This window comes from Dermacentor silvarum, chromosome 4 (assembly GCF_013339745.2).
Source record: "Dermacentor silvarum isolate Dsil-2018 chromosome 4, BIME_Dsil_1.4, whole genome shotgun sequence".
Lineage (NCBI taxonomy): Eukaryota > Metazoa > Arthropoda > Arachnida > Ixodida > Ixodidae > Dermacentor > Dermacentor silvarum.
Genome location: NC_051157.2, coordinates 178,616,267 through 178,630,600, shown reverse-complemented (window position 1 = coordinate 178,630,600; position 14,334 = coordinate 178,616,267). Strand labels below are relative to the sequence as shown.

Sequence of the window (14,334 nt, the reverse complement as noted above, 5' to 3'; positions counted from 1 at the left end):
CGGAATTTTTTTTCTCATTTTTCTCAGACTGGTTACACACTACTACTACGACGACGGGGACGGAACGGATGCCACTTTAAGGAGCTTCGCCCCTAAAAGGTGGCAAGTAGGTTTGATCCTAAAAAGGTGGCAACGAAAAGTAACGTAACAAGAGATAGTACCAGTCCGGTTGAAACTCTGTCAGGTAATACATGTCCTTCAAGTGGACAATCATTTGAGCATAGTGAAATTTTGACGAAACAACACGTTGAGCGTTTCTGTCTAACATGCGCGTCTTCCATAAGCTGTGTAGTCCAATTAAGAAAAACATATCAAAAGGCACGTCTTCCCCGTGGGGTGCAATCAAGTATCGGATGGTATGGTGATTCAAAATGAAGTCTCTCTTGAGAGTTCTTTGGAGCACATCCCAAAACTATATTGAGTCTTTACAACTTATGAAGCAAAGCTCTATAGTCTCAGGTACATCACAAAGGCGACAATTCACAGTGGATACAAAAATTCCTTTTTTGTGCAACCGAGTTTTGACAGCTAGGTAACGTTTCACTGTGTAATTTAAAGAAAAACGTTTTTGTACATAGGGACAAAGGCATCTTACGGACTCGTTTAAGTACGTCATTATGGAGCCACGCTTTCAGAACGTGCATTTATGGGAACCATATGATTGCGTTCGAGCATCGTCGTCTTCGACCACAGCTGGCGCGTTCGTATGCTCGTCCTCTGCGAGGTGAAGAGGTTTTGCGCGCTATGTGAGCGAGAGAGAAAGACGCATTCACGGAGCGGATTTTGGCGCTGAGCCGTGCTCCCTCAAGGGCTGCAGAAGATAGCGCCAACCTTTCCCTTTCCCTCAAGAACCACTTATCATATCATCATCATCTCCTGGAACGCGGTGTCGGTGTTGCAAGCTGCGCTATGCAACGCGCAGTGACGGCCGTAAGTCCGAGACGCGCGAAAAGAAATTATCATCATCATGAGTACTGAGATGAAAAGTTCACGTGCATTTCCAGAAAATGCTGGGCTACGATCGCTCAGCTTCGCTGTTTCAAGCGTTGCGCGGCAGAGTGCAAGGTATTTAAGCTTTCTTGATCTAGTGCCATGCGGCGTCCTACACTACTAGAAGCACTTCGGGTGACCAGATTTAGCTGGGACATTACTACCGCTGGGGTCTTCTGTACCACAGCACACGTGTTGGATGGTGATTTGTCCCGCTTTGGCCTTTCCAGAGCCTCAGTTGTGTCGAAATGCCTGCCCTGTGGTGTTGAATCGGCTTTCGCGAATGTGATAGGGCCAGGTTTAAAGAGACTCAAGAACGAAGCACTCTCGGAAGTGAGACAGCAGCATTTGTGGTGCGATCTTATATCTTTTCGGAAAGCGAGCTATTTGCTTGCCCTCGCGTAACTGGTATGAATGGCGCAGAAGGAAGTGCGATTCTGATCAGTCCTAGAGCGAATGACCGCTTCCGGTTCGTATAAGTAATTTTCTCCAACAACGTACGATCCACTTGTCAATGCGTTGGCTACCACGCTGTAGCACAGCCGAAACACACTGACGAGGTCATCGTCAAGCCGTCTTGCTTGTAGTGTATGTGTTGCTAAAAGCACTTGGTATAATGCCGATCGAAACGCAAGTCGAAATTTGCTGAACAGCTTAGAAAAGAGTTCGCTTTCACAAAACAAAACTTGAATAAATTTTAAATCTCATTCATATCTCGTTTGCCACCAATATTTTGTAATTATTGGAAAAGTAAATATGGTGAAATATATGATGACCCTTGCTGTATTGTTTTTCACTCAATCAAGGGTACCGGTGTCTGAATTTTCAACGTGAATTGAAAAATGTTCTCACTGCCTGATCGCTTGGCGTGGGAGCCTAATACATAAGGGTCCTCGTGTACGGCCAAATGAATACAACCCAATGCAACACAGAAACATCTAAGCACCAATAGCTATAAACTATTTGCGTCAGTCAGAGTCATCGTTCCGCCGCATTTGAAGTCTGGTAGACCAGAGGCCAATGCCCTTGCTCAAGACAGCGATCACTGCGGTTGGTAAACCAGCATGATACATATAAGGTTCGTGCTTCAGCATTGCCTTGTTGCCCTGTGATACATAATATCCGAGAGGGATCGCATAAAAAGAATCCAACAGATACTTGGGAGGACACAATTTCCATAAGACGGGGGAGTGCGTCTTAGAAGACAGGACCATGAACACTGGAAGAAAGAAGGTTATTATTTTTTCTTTGGCTAAAAAAAGGTACCCAGGCTAACACCGCTATAATTATGCCTTCGCGTGGTCATGCCAAATGTTTGGACCTTGTGTTTGGACCGTAACAAACAGATCTATGACAGAGAATGTACCACTGCCTCGAACGCTCGCGCAGTCTGCAGGCAGTCGCTCGACCACTCGACAAGTGTGATTCACACTGTATGGTATTCTGGTATTACTACCCGACACTATTTAACTTGTGGGCGAAAATCTCGTGCAGCAAACAATCAGTCGCACAATGTACCTACAGACAAGAATTCGAAAGCTTCTTTTAGAAAACAGCTCAACTTATTCCGCAGCACAATGGTACTCACGCGGTAAGGATCGTCATATATTACGTAACTACTCATTGCTGCTGAACGAGAGCTTAGAATTGCAGTGCTGAGAATGCTGCGGTAAGGTCACGTTCATAAAACGAAGTTTCAGAAATAAGCAACTGGTCTCCGAGACTAATTGTAGGCTCAAACACGCGCACACGCATCGCGCTGGTAGCTCTGCCCTCCTAAACGCCAGCAGAAACTCAGGCCATGCTTACTTAAATCACTTCAATACGTCTCGCAGAACCGTTTCCCACGTAGAAGACACCATGTCATGCTAAACAGGCCGCGCGAGCGCGATAAGATCACGAGAAACTGCCACCGAACCTTGGCATACAACTTGTAGCGTGTTGTATGCGATGGTATACGCTCAGCGGCAGTTTCTGTTAGTTTTACCGGGTCCGATTTAGCCTGGCATGGCGTCGCCCTGTTAAGCTAGCATGCCAACTGCCCATAGATGGCACCACCGCCTACGCAATATGGTGGCGCCCATGAAAAAAAAGTCACAGGCCTGCGCGACACGCGCAGCCCGGTCACAGCGTAAGCTGGAGGAGCAGCTTTACAGAGCTCCATTTTCGTCAGCACGCACTAGAGGGTCTTCAAGCGAAGTCTCATTGCGTCGTTTTCCCGAAAACAAACGGAACTGTCCGCCCGGCGTCAACGGCGAGCTGCGGCTAGTGCTGCTTGCTGCCCAGCGGTCTGCTGAGCCCATCGTTGCCTGGTTGCAGCAGCACGCGCACCTCTACGATTCGCTACTTCAGCAACGGTTCGTACCTTGCGAGGAGGCGCCATAACTTGTACCGAATACTAAACAGCTATCCCGACTACGTGCCGCACATGTCACATCCCTTGACACGTGGTACGATACGATGCAACTAGCTGCTACATGTCGTGACCCCTGGTGCAATACAACGCAACTATAGTGCAATGTGTGCACGCATCGACGCTATGCGGCGTGCATCTCACATCGCGTGACAAGTGGCACAAGACGCCGCCGCCGCTGCTGCTGCCGCTGCTGCCGCTGCTGCCGCCGCCGCTGCTGCTGCTGCTGCTGCCGCTGCTGCCGCTGCTGCCGCCGCCGCCGCTGCTGCCGCTGCCGCTGCTGCCGCTGCTGCTGCCGCTGCTGCCGCTGCTGCTGCTGCCTGCCTGCTGCTGCTGCTGCTGCTGCCGCTGCCGCTGCTGCTGCCGCCGCCGCTGCTGCTGCCGCCGCCGCTGCTGCCGCTGCTGCTGCCGCTGCTGCCGCTGCTGCTGCTGCCGCTGCCGCTGCTGCTGCCGCTGCTGCTGCTGCCGCTGCCGCTGCTGCTGCTGCCGCTGCTGCCGCTGCCGCTGCTGCCGCTGCTGCTGCCGCTGCTGCTGCTGCCGCTGCTGCTGCTGCCGCTACCGCTGCTGCTGCTGCCGCTGCCGCTGCTGCTGCTGCCACTGCTGCTGCTGCCGCTGCCGTTGCTGCCGCTGCTGCTGCTGCCGCTGCTGCTGCCGCTGCTGCCGCCGCTGCTGCCGCTGCTGCTGCCGCTGCCGCTGCTGCTGCCGCTGCTGCCGCTGCTGCTGCTGCCGCTGCTGCTGCTGCCGCTGCTGCTGCTGCCGCTGCCGCTGCTGCTGCCGCTGCTGCTGCTGCCGCTGCTGCCGCTGCTGCCGCTGCTGCTGCTTGCCGCTGCCGCTGCTGCTGCGCCGCTGCTGCCGCCGCTGCTGCCGCTGCTGCTGCCGCTGCTGCCGCTGCTGCTGCTGCCGCTGCCGCTGCTGCCGCTGCTGCCGCTGCTGCTGCTGCTGCTGCTTATGCCGCTGCCTCTGCTGCTGCCGCTGCTGCCGCCGCTGCTGCTGCCGCTGCTGCCGCCGCTGCTGCTGCCGCTGCTGCCGCTGCTGCCGCTGCTGCCGCCGCCGCCGCTGCTGCTGCTGCTGCTGCCGCTGCTGCTGCCGCTGCTGCCGCTGCTGCCGCTGCTGCCGCTGCTGCCGCCGCCGCCGCTGCTGCTGCTGCTGCTGCCGCTGCTGCTGCCGCTGCTGCTGCCGCTGCTGCCGCTGCTGCTGCCGCTGCCGCTGCTGCTGCCGCTGCTGCTGCCGCTGCTGCCGCTGCTGCTGCTGCCGCTGCCGCTGCTGCTGCTGCCGCTGCTGCCGCTGCCGCTGCTGCCGCTGCTGCTGCTGCCGCTGCCGCTGCTGCTGCTGCCGCTGCCGCTGCTGCTGCTGCCGCTGCTGCTGCTGCCGCTGCTGCCGCTGCTGCCGCTGCTGCTGCTGCCGCTGCTGCCGCCGCTGCTGCCGCCGCTGCTGCCGCTGCTGCTGCCGCTGCTGCCGCTGCTGCTGCTGCCGCTGCCGCTGCCGCTGCTGCCGCTGCCGCTGCTGCTGCCGCTGCCGCTGCTGCTGCCGCTGCTGCCGCTGCTGCCGCTGCCGCTGCTGCTGCCGCTGCTGCTGCTGCTGCTGCCGCTGCTGTCAGAGAGAGAGAGTTGTTGCGTATGCCAGTCGCGCACTCACGGCAGCAGAACAGAACTATTTGATAACCGAGCAGGAATCTCTCTTAATAGTTTGGGACGTACAATAGTTTCAACCATACCTTCATGGACGACACTTCATTGTAATTACCGACGACCACGCCTTATGCTGGTTATCATCACTGAAAAATTTGTCTGGATGCCTTGGTCGCTGGATACTCCGTTTGCAAAAGTACACTTTTGACGTTGTATATAAGTCTGGCAAAAAACATCAAGATGCCGATGCTCTCTATCGCTGCCCCGGGCAACTTTCATCTTCGAGAGACTCCCTTCATTCTTCGTCCCGAGATGACGACGCCGCATCGTCACTTCTGTTATCATCACTAGCCGCTACTGACCCGGCATCTTCCAATCATTGCGCTCAGTTCGCTTCATGTCAACGCGACGATCCATACTGCAGCCGGATTATTTCAACGCCTCTGTGGAGCTTCTACTCCACCTAATGCCAGCCAACTGCGGCAGTTTAAACTCGAAAATATTGTGATGCACCGTTACACCGTTATATTTATACTACCGATGGACACAAGTGGGTTCCCGTTCTAACACGTTCACGGCGTTCGCTAGTCCTCGAAGCCTTTCACGACAACCCATCTGCTGGTCACTTGGGTTTTCACAAAACGTACAGCCGTTTAGAGGCCGCTTTTTCTGGCCTGGCCTGTCTACCTTCGTGGCCAAGTACGTCGCTTCGTGCGTACTTTGTCAACGCCGGAAACGACCCACTTTACCCCCTGCTGGCCTTTTACAGCCACTACCGTGTCGCGAAACACCTTTTGACGTCATTGGGATATACCTGGTCGGCCCTCTTCGCATAACGCCAGCAGGTCATCGATGGATCGTGACAGCTATCGACCATCTTACACGGTACGCAGAGACCGCTCCTCTACACTCGGGATCTGCCTCAGACGTTGCCGCCTTCTTTCTGCAAGCCATTGTGTTGCGTCATGGCGCACCTCGCATCTTGCTGAGTGATCGCGGCAACTCTTTTTTGTCAACAATGCTCGAAGACGTATTGCGAGCTTCTGCCACGGTTCATAAGACATCTGCGTACCATCACTCAGCAAGATGCGAGGTGCGCCATGACGCAACACAATGGCTTGCAGAAAGAAGGCGGCAACGTCTGAGGCAGATCCCGAGTGTAGAGGAGCGGTCTCTGCGTACCGTGTAAGACGGTCGATGGTACATCTGCGTACCATCCCCAAATAAGTGGGTTAACAGAGCGATTCCATCGCACACTGACGGACATGATATCGATGTGCGTCGAACCAAGCCACAACTGGAACACAATTTTACCATTCGTGACGTTTGCTCATAACACCGCAGTTCAACGAACTACTGTTCTCGTTTACCGTCGTTCGCCAACTTTCACCATCGACGCCTCCTTCTTCAAGGCCCCCACTAACACGTCAGCAACTATACCTGAACAGTTCTTCGCTCGAGTTGCCGATTGTCGACGACGTGCTCACCTCAATACCGAAGCCAGCCAGCAAGTCCGCAAGCAGCGTTACGACAGCTCAAACCGTGACGTCACCTTTTCCCCTGGCAATGAAGTGCTCCTCTGGGCACCTGTTCATCCTCCCGGATTGTGAGACAAGTTCGAATCGCATTTACTTGGCCCCTACATTGTTACTGCCCAAACCTCCCCAGTGGGTCACTCAGGTGTCTCTTGACAGGCGTTGCCGTGGTGCCGAGATAGTTCACATTTCTCGTCTGAAACCTTTCGTTCGCCATTCGTTTCCATTCTAAGCCACGCCGCTCGCACGTGGAGGGGTGGGGGGGGGGGATTTGTGCCCGCATTATATTTACGCTTCATCTTCTCATCTGTGCATACTCATGATCAAGACTTGAGACCATCGTTGGGGGCTTTTGCTCGGGACAATAAAGAAGAGTCTTGCGACCTTACCGTTGTCTCACACTTGCTTAAGCAGCCGTCCGCGGCGAGGGAGGCACGCAATTTGAAAACGAAACTATCGGTTGCTTTCCGCCGGTTGCGTCGACCACAGGGAAGAGCTGACTCGGGCGCTAACCATTGCTTTGCTATGTTAAATAAAGATGCCACGAACCCGGTCGCTCGCTGAGCATGCCGCCGTGCTATCTGCCTACGCTCTTCGCCCTCTCCACAACAGGGCGTTGCTAGTGTTTCTCCCCTCCTCCTCTCCTTGAGGCTTCTAGCAGCTGGTAGCACAAATATAGAGCCCTACGTGCCGTCGAAATTCGACAACAGACCACCAGCTTAAAATTCGGCTCTTGAGCGGCCGAAGACGCCCGCGTAGCAGGTTACAAGAAAAGAAGGAAGCTGCGTACTGTGGGATTGCAAAAAACGTGCTGTGCGTTTCTCTGTTCTTTGATAAGTGTTGCAACCTTAAATCAATTGACTGACCGATTTAAGGTTGCAACTTACCTGACTCATGCAGTTGTCGCAATTTTCTACTGTGTTTCAGTCGTGGTTTGAGTCTTCCGCTAGCGCACATTAGTTTTGCTATGTTTTGTTCATGATGTTCTGACTTAATTTTCGCCACGCATGAGCTAGTTTTAGGTTGTTAATCCAGTTCTATGGTGTATCAGTGAAATAAGGAAGTCTTTTGTTCTCAGACGCGGCTCCTGGTGTGGCAATGGGAACAAAAATCTACTTTCTTTGTGCCACCTGAGAACCAAGAATTGTTCAACAAATGGAGAGCGAATGGTTACTAAGAGTACTAAACGGGAGAGATCTTTATCAAGGAAGGGCAGAGTCTGTCACGTCACTTGGCACAACACTTACTTTTTTACAAGTGCTACTCCAAGTACACTTTGCTGACACTTCCGCACAGAGAGCACAAAGAGGAATTGTCGCAAGCATATTATACAGCATTATTATTTACGTATGCGAATGCAGCAATTTTTCCGACAAGAAAACAGAGCTGTACAGAAGGCGTCTAGAAAAAAGAAAAAGCAACAGAAATTCTGAGAATTCTCTACTAAAGCGTTCGTTTTTACTTAGTTTTGCTTACTTGCCTGTCCGAGCTTATGCACGTCTATCCATGGCCTCTCAGGTGGCAAAGAGTGCTTAGGCTTGAGTAGACAATTGTCAGATTTTCTCGCCGCATCCGACCACTTCAATGCAATTTTACCAATACCGGTAAAGCCAAGCCGGTACCAAGCCGGAACGCCGGAACTTCGACGGAGCAAAGCGGTCGAAAGCGAGCACCAGCTGCCGCAGTAGCGCGTGAGGTGTTGCGTGGGGGAGAGTGCATCGCGGCGATAGTACGTCACCCTGGCTGTTGCTCTCGCAAGCCTGTGTTATGCGCGCTTACCTTGTCCACACAAGCTAAGCTCTGGCTTGCGTTCTGACTGCGCCTCGGTAAAGCCCAATGAATACGTGCCAAGCGTCTCAACGCGCTCGCTTGCCCGCGAGGTGTTCATAACTCGAAGGAAGCTCAGCAGCGTTCAATTGGACATTGGGCCAGCCCAAAATCTCACGTAGGCCTACACACAAATTTCAAGTTAACCCAACTCCAAATTTCAAGTTAGCCCTACCCTACTATAAACTTCCCCATGCATTTTCTAAGGAGCCGTATGTATCTATGGGTATTGTTTTTTATTTCATTTTTTCTTTAAATTGTTCCTTATCACTTAAAAAAAATACCGATCGTCTACATTTACACTACCATAACAATTACCATCACTACCATTACTTTGCAAATTACGCATTTTGAGCAGATACATGGCATTACACGTTTCGTGTGACAGGGCTGGCCAGCTCGCCAAAGCAAGCTTACGGTTTATATGTTGGCCAGACACTTAAGAACATAAAATAAGCGCCCGTTTGGTTCTGTATCACTACGTAAAGGTCTCTGAGACTAAGAATCCAACACCGCACGAGAGGAGTGATAGAAAGCTAGTTTCTACCCTCGCAAGCCCACCGCACCATCGATAGTCGCCTGCTCCGGCGTACTAAGACAGCGAGACCCTCTCATTTTCAACAACACCGACGAGCACGACGTAGAGGACTCGCTCCGTATGAGCGAGTAAGCACCCAAAATAAGTGGGATGACGGCACCAAACTCAGCAACATCAACTTTTACCTGGCGGGCGTAGTACAGCTGTGGCTTCACAACCACGATTGTCAACTGGTCACCCTTTGCCAATGGTCACCCTTTAAAACGAGCTTCGCTGAAGTCTTCGGCCGACCCGCTGTTCGCAAGGTCCGCGCAGAAGAGTGCTTACGCGCGCACAGCAGTCCGCCCAGAACTTCACGTCCTACATTGAGGACATTGTAGAACTCTGGCATCGCATCAACCCTCCTATGTCCGCAGTTGATAAAATCAATCACATCATGAAGGGGGTCGAGCACGACGCCTTCCAAATGCTCATTGCCAAAAATGCCCAAACTGTCACAGACGTGCTTCAGTACTACCAGAGCTACGACGAGGTGCTGAAACAGCGCATTTCTACACGACTTCTAAGCTCTGACATGGCCAACATGGCAGAATTAACTATAGGCGCCGTTTATACTAACACCACAATGTTAACGAAGCAGATACACCAGTTTGTCCGAGAAGCAGTGGCACGACAATTGTCCCTTGTTCCCTACGTCCCGGACTCCGCATAGGCGCTTGCTCCGACACTACGCCAAGCCATAGAGGAGCAAATTTCTGAGGTGCTACCAAACACCTACCAGCATCCGCCTGCTTCCGCTCCTCTGACCTATGCTGAAGTTGCACGCAGACCGTCACCTGGGGTGCTATGCAGGATGCGCCGAGTTTCTCGTTCGCACGAGTTTCACCCGAGTTTGCTCGATGGCAGCAGTGAACGGAGATAGCAAGGAACGTGCAAGAACAGCAGGCAAAAGAAATGTCGAGATAAAGCCGCGTATGACAACATGAGCGCACCCTGCGCGGCACAGTGATTCCGTGCTTCAAGCACAGAAAACTGCGCAGAAAAATGCGCCAGCGCCGCGTATTGTTATCAACGTATTATCACCATTTAGCAATACCGTGACGGTACCGCTGTTTATCGGCACACTTGCCGTGAGCCACCTTCCACGCCTTTCTAGGGCGCGTAAAGGGCGTGCCTCCTCTTTCGAGCATTATCTTTCTATCCTCCGTCGAATGCGAACAGGGCACATGCGGTGCACTGTTGCGCCTACACTTTACCTCAATCGATTACGTTAAAATACAAGCAAATAAAATAAGAAACACTTTATTTCTTGAAGTATTTGTTTTTCGTTTGGAATGCTATAAATGTTTGATGACAAACAGAGATCGAGCGAATTATAAAATTTTGCACTTTTTTGCCGCGAGTGGTGACAGTAAGGCGAAAGCTTACAAGCGGATACATTGTAGAGGGTCGCACGCACGAGGGAGTTCATACAGTGAGCAGTCGCCAGGGGCGCTGCAGTACTATCCTTGATAGGGTGCCTTGATGCCCGAGCGCATCGAGGCACTCTAATCCTTGGTAAAGTCATTCATGACAACAGTGGCGCACCGACGGGGGGGGATTCGGGGGTTGTAACCCCCCCCCCCTGAGGCCGACTTAACCCCCGCTTTTGTTTAACCCCTTTTCTTTCCTTACGCATTTGAGTAATGCAACTAAGATGTAAGACGCGCAATCGTCTGCACACTCGCAAAAAGCGCATTTTTTTGACAATTTCCTGTGAAGACATCGAAATTAGTCCTGCTTAGGTGGTATTCGCAAACTGTCAACCCCCCCCCCCTGGCAGAGATCCTGGGTGCGCTACTGCATGACAATGATCTTTCCATTCCCTGACTATTAGAGGAATGGCAACGTAGCGCTACGGCATGGTTGTTCACCGCAGGTGCTTCACTGAGGCGCTTTAGATATATAGCTTTACCAACTGAAACGACGGGAGCAACGGTTGTCACTGCAAAATGGCTGTGCGGTAATCTAGGGTCCGTAGTGACGCAGCACAGTGAAAATGCGCCCGTTTATCTGGGTGCGGGAAGCCTCCACGATGCATTGCAAAGAAGAGCGCGCTGCCCAGTGACACAATTCATCGCTTGTCGTCGCTTGCCCAGTGAAGGTGCCTCCATTCGCATGTATACGCAGAGTTTGAGTGTGTTGTTCTCTCCAATGTGCTTGCCGATTGCCTCTGCTGCTGAGCTAACAGCGATCACAGATGGATATACTTAACGACTGCGCAGCAATCGCATTTTGGCGGGTGATGGCTCCTGTGTGCAGTTAGGAAATTAAACTTCGAACGCAGGAAGGGGTTGCTATTTAGTGCGCCGTTCTTGTGATAAAGAAATGCCATCGCACTGGGTTTAAAAAAGCGAGCGTTTCTCGGCGCTGACCGTGTTTGCGACACTGCGGGTCCGATACATCACCGATGACAGAGCAGCCATCTCAAACAACAGCTGCGATATCTTGACGTTGTAAAACACTACGCACTGCTCAGCATCGTCATCCACCACGGCTCATCGACGCCTTGCAAGCAGCTACAGTGTCGTTCCGATAATTATTTGCTGTGCGCTACGTCACTACAATGCAGACAATGAACCATGTTGTGGGGCCATCACAGCCTAAGAAGATAGATGCATGAGCCAGCGAAAGTCGCCGTTTTGTTTTTGATAGTGGTTCTCAGTAATGACAGTGTGCTGTCCGTATTTTCTGTCGGCGGTCAAGATTGTTGATGCCTCTCAGTTCCGCACCACGTCGCTGTTGCCGGAAAATAAGTTGGGCGTGGCCCAACCGTGGCGGGCGCGTGCACAAGAGTTACATGCCTCGCGCGGGGCGTGACGTATGGTTTTGATTTGACACGCAAACTCGAGCCAAACTCGTACATCGCGAAACCCCCCTCGAGTTGAACTCGGGAACATGGTGGCGGCAGCAGCAGCCTGTGTAATCGCATCCAGCGGCAGCAAGCGTCAATATGACCGTCTGGACCCGTTCACCTACATGTCCGAGGTAGAGTTTCAGCGTCATTTTTGCCTTTCCAAAACGTGTGTGGGCTGGCTGTGTGACGAGTTAGGCGAAGGCCGTCGTCTGCGGAGATAGGGTGGCGGGCAAATGATGCTTTCCCAGCGCAGACTGGTGTGACTAGGCTGCGGAGGAATAGTTCGTGCGATCGCTTCGGCTCTCTCCTGTTTCAAGCAAGCTCGTCCACCGCGCCCCAGCCCCAGGCCAGGTCCGGCGTCGTCATCGGAGTATTGGAGCACCTGCGAGCACCTGGGGTTCAGCCCGGACCAACCAATCCGGTGCAACAGGTGCCGAAATCAGTTTTCGCAGATACACGGTACCACTGCACTGCACGGGCAGAGAGGCGAAGGAAGTTACTGCGCCAACACGGACCACCTCGGCCGTCCGAACGACCACCTCTCCAGGCGGCAAATGATTTGGCTCACGTAATGCGTGAGCAAAAGCGTAGACATATGGATGATGAAAGAGACCGCAGACTTGTTTCCTCTATCGGAGCACGCCATCGCCGACTGACTGGAGGAGCTAGCCCCGTAAGGTCGCGAGGGACGAGCTGCTGGCGCGAGCTCCACTCGGTGGCCCTGGGAAGACAGCGCAAATTGACGAGTGCCTTCTTCGCGGCGAGCAAAAGCGCAATCGAAGCCGCCTAATGACGGGTGACAACGTTCCGCCGAGCCGCCAAATTACGGTGGTGTTAAAGATGGTGGCCCATGGGTCTTCGGCATGGTCTGCGCGACCTGAGGGGTGCTGCTACTTTTCAAGGTCGACCGACGACAAGCGGCAACGCTAGGCGCCATTATTGCAGCCAATGTTCAACCGGGGACCATTATTCATAGTGACGAATGGGCCGCATACAGCTGTATCCCAAATTTAGTTAATGCTAACGGGGGGCTATGCCTCTATCTGCATCGGGTGACAGTTAACCACAGCGTGCAGTTTGTCGAAACCAACACGGGCGTTCACACGCAAAAAATAGAAAGTTATTGTCAAAAAGTGAAGCGCCACCTCGTCAGCAGTGGGTACAGAGTAACTGCACTCATGCTGGAGTCCCACCTGGGATGAATGTGGTGGCACTCAACGGCCACGTGTGCTGCAGAGACCCTTGCTCGCGTTTGTTATAAGCCACGGATCGCTCGGGCTACCCAGTATAAAGACTCTTACCTGCAGTTGTTAGAAGCCATCGCTCGGCGCTAGCCAGTATGAAGGTGCGTCACAATTTCAAAGAAAATAAAGCGTAGTTTTTTTTATCCTTGCATGAGTGTTTTCCGACATTCCTGAGTGCTTACACGGTAAGCGCGCGGCAAACCACTTCTGCGCTAGCCGACGCTCCCTTCGTCTCGCAGCCTTACTTTAGCGCGAGCAACGAGCGATCTGTTGAAAGCCGAGTGTAAAAATCAGGCGCACACCAATCTGTGCTCGGAAATGGGAGCGCAAGCACATAGCGAGCCGCACCAATTCAATCCAGAGGAAAGAGAAAGAGCAACGAGCGATCTGTTCAAAGCCCAGTGCAAAAACCAATCGCACACCAATCTGTGCTCGGAAATGATAGCGCGAGCACGTAGCGAGCCACGCCAATCCAATCCAGAGGAAGAAAGAGGAGGGCGAGCGTGCCCTCGTGATATAACGCGAAACGATTAAACTACAAATTAGTCTAATACACATTCAGTGTACAACTTGTAAACTTTAAAACACCTATACCCTACGGTAATGTGGCTAATATCATTGTACTAAATGCATTTATTTGATAACTTGCTTGTGCCGCTAATGCACTCGGTGGAACGACAAACAAGTGAAAGAATGCACGACCATGCACCGACCGTATGATGACGTGACCCCAGTTTGTCGACCGCCCATATGGCAACGCCCAAGGGATGATGGCCACCCAGACAGGGGCGGATCCAGGTTTTTTCTGAGGGGGGGGGGGGGGGTCAGTTTCTGTCAATGATGATGATAGTAGCCTTTCTTATTTAACGAAATTTACCGTTTTTCCTGACGATAAACCCGCGTTTTATACGGCTAAAGCAATACCTGTAGCCCTCCGTGGTGGCTCAGTCAGCTCAGGCGTTGAGAACGAAATCGCGGGATCAAATCCCGACCGCGGCGGCCACATTTCGATGGAGGCGAAATGCAAAAACAGCCCGTCTTCTTGCGTTGTAGCGCAGGTTAAAGAACCCCAGGTGGTCAAAATTAATCCGGAGCCTTCCACTACGGCGTGCCTCATAATCAGAACTGGTTTTGGCACGTAAAACCCCAGAAAGAGGAAGAAGACCTGCAGCGAAGCCAGGTATCGGTTTCTCCGAGCTTATAGGAAAAGGACGTTACCCAATAGAGCCATGTGCTTGGCGGCTGCGCCTGATAATACAGGGT

General features: G+C 52.5%; 1 pseudogene; it reads right to left on the bottom strand.

Moving 5' to 3' along the window:
- Positions 1 to 3,620: 3,620 nt before the first annotated feature.
- The window catches only part of LOC119449069 (putative uncharacterized protein DDB_G0271606), a 29,292-nt pseudogene continuing 18,578 nt past the window's right edge, over positions 3,621 to 14,334 (bottom strand).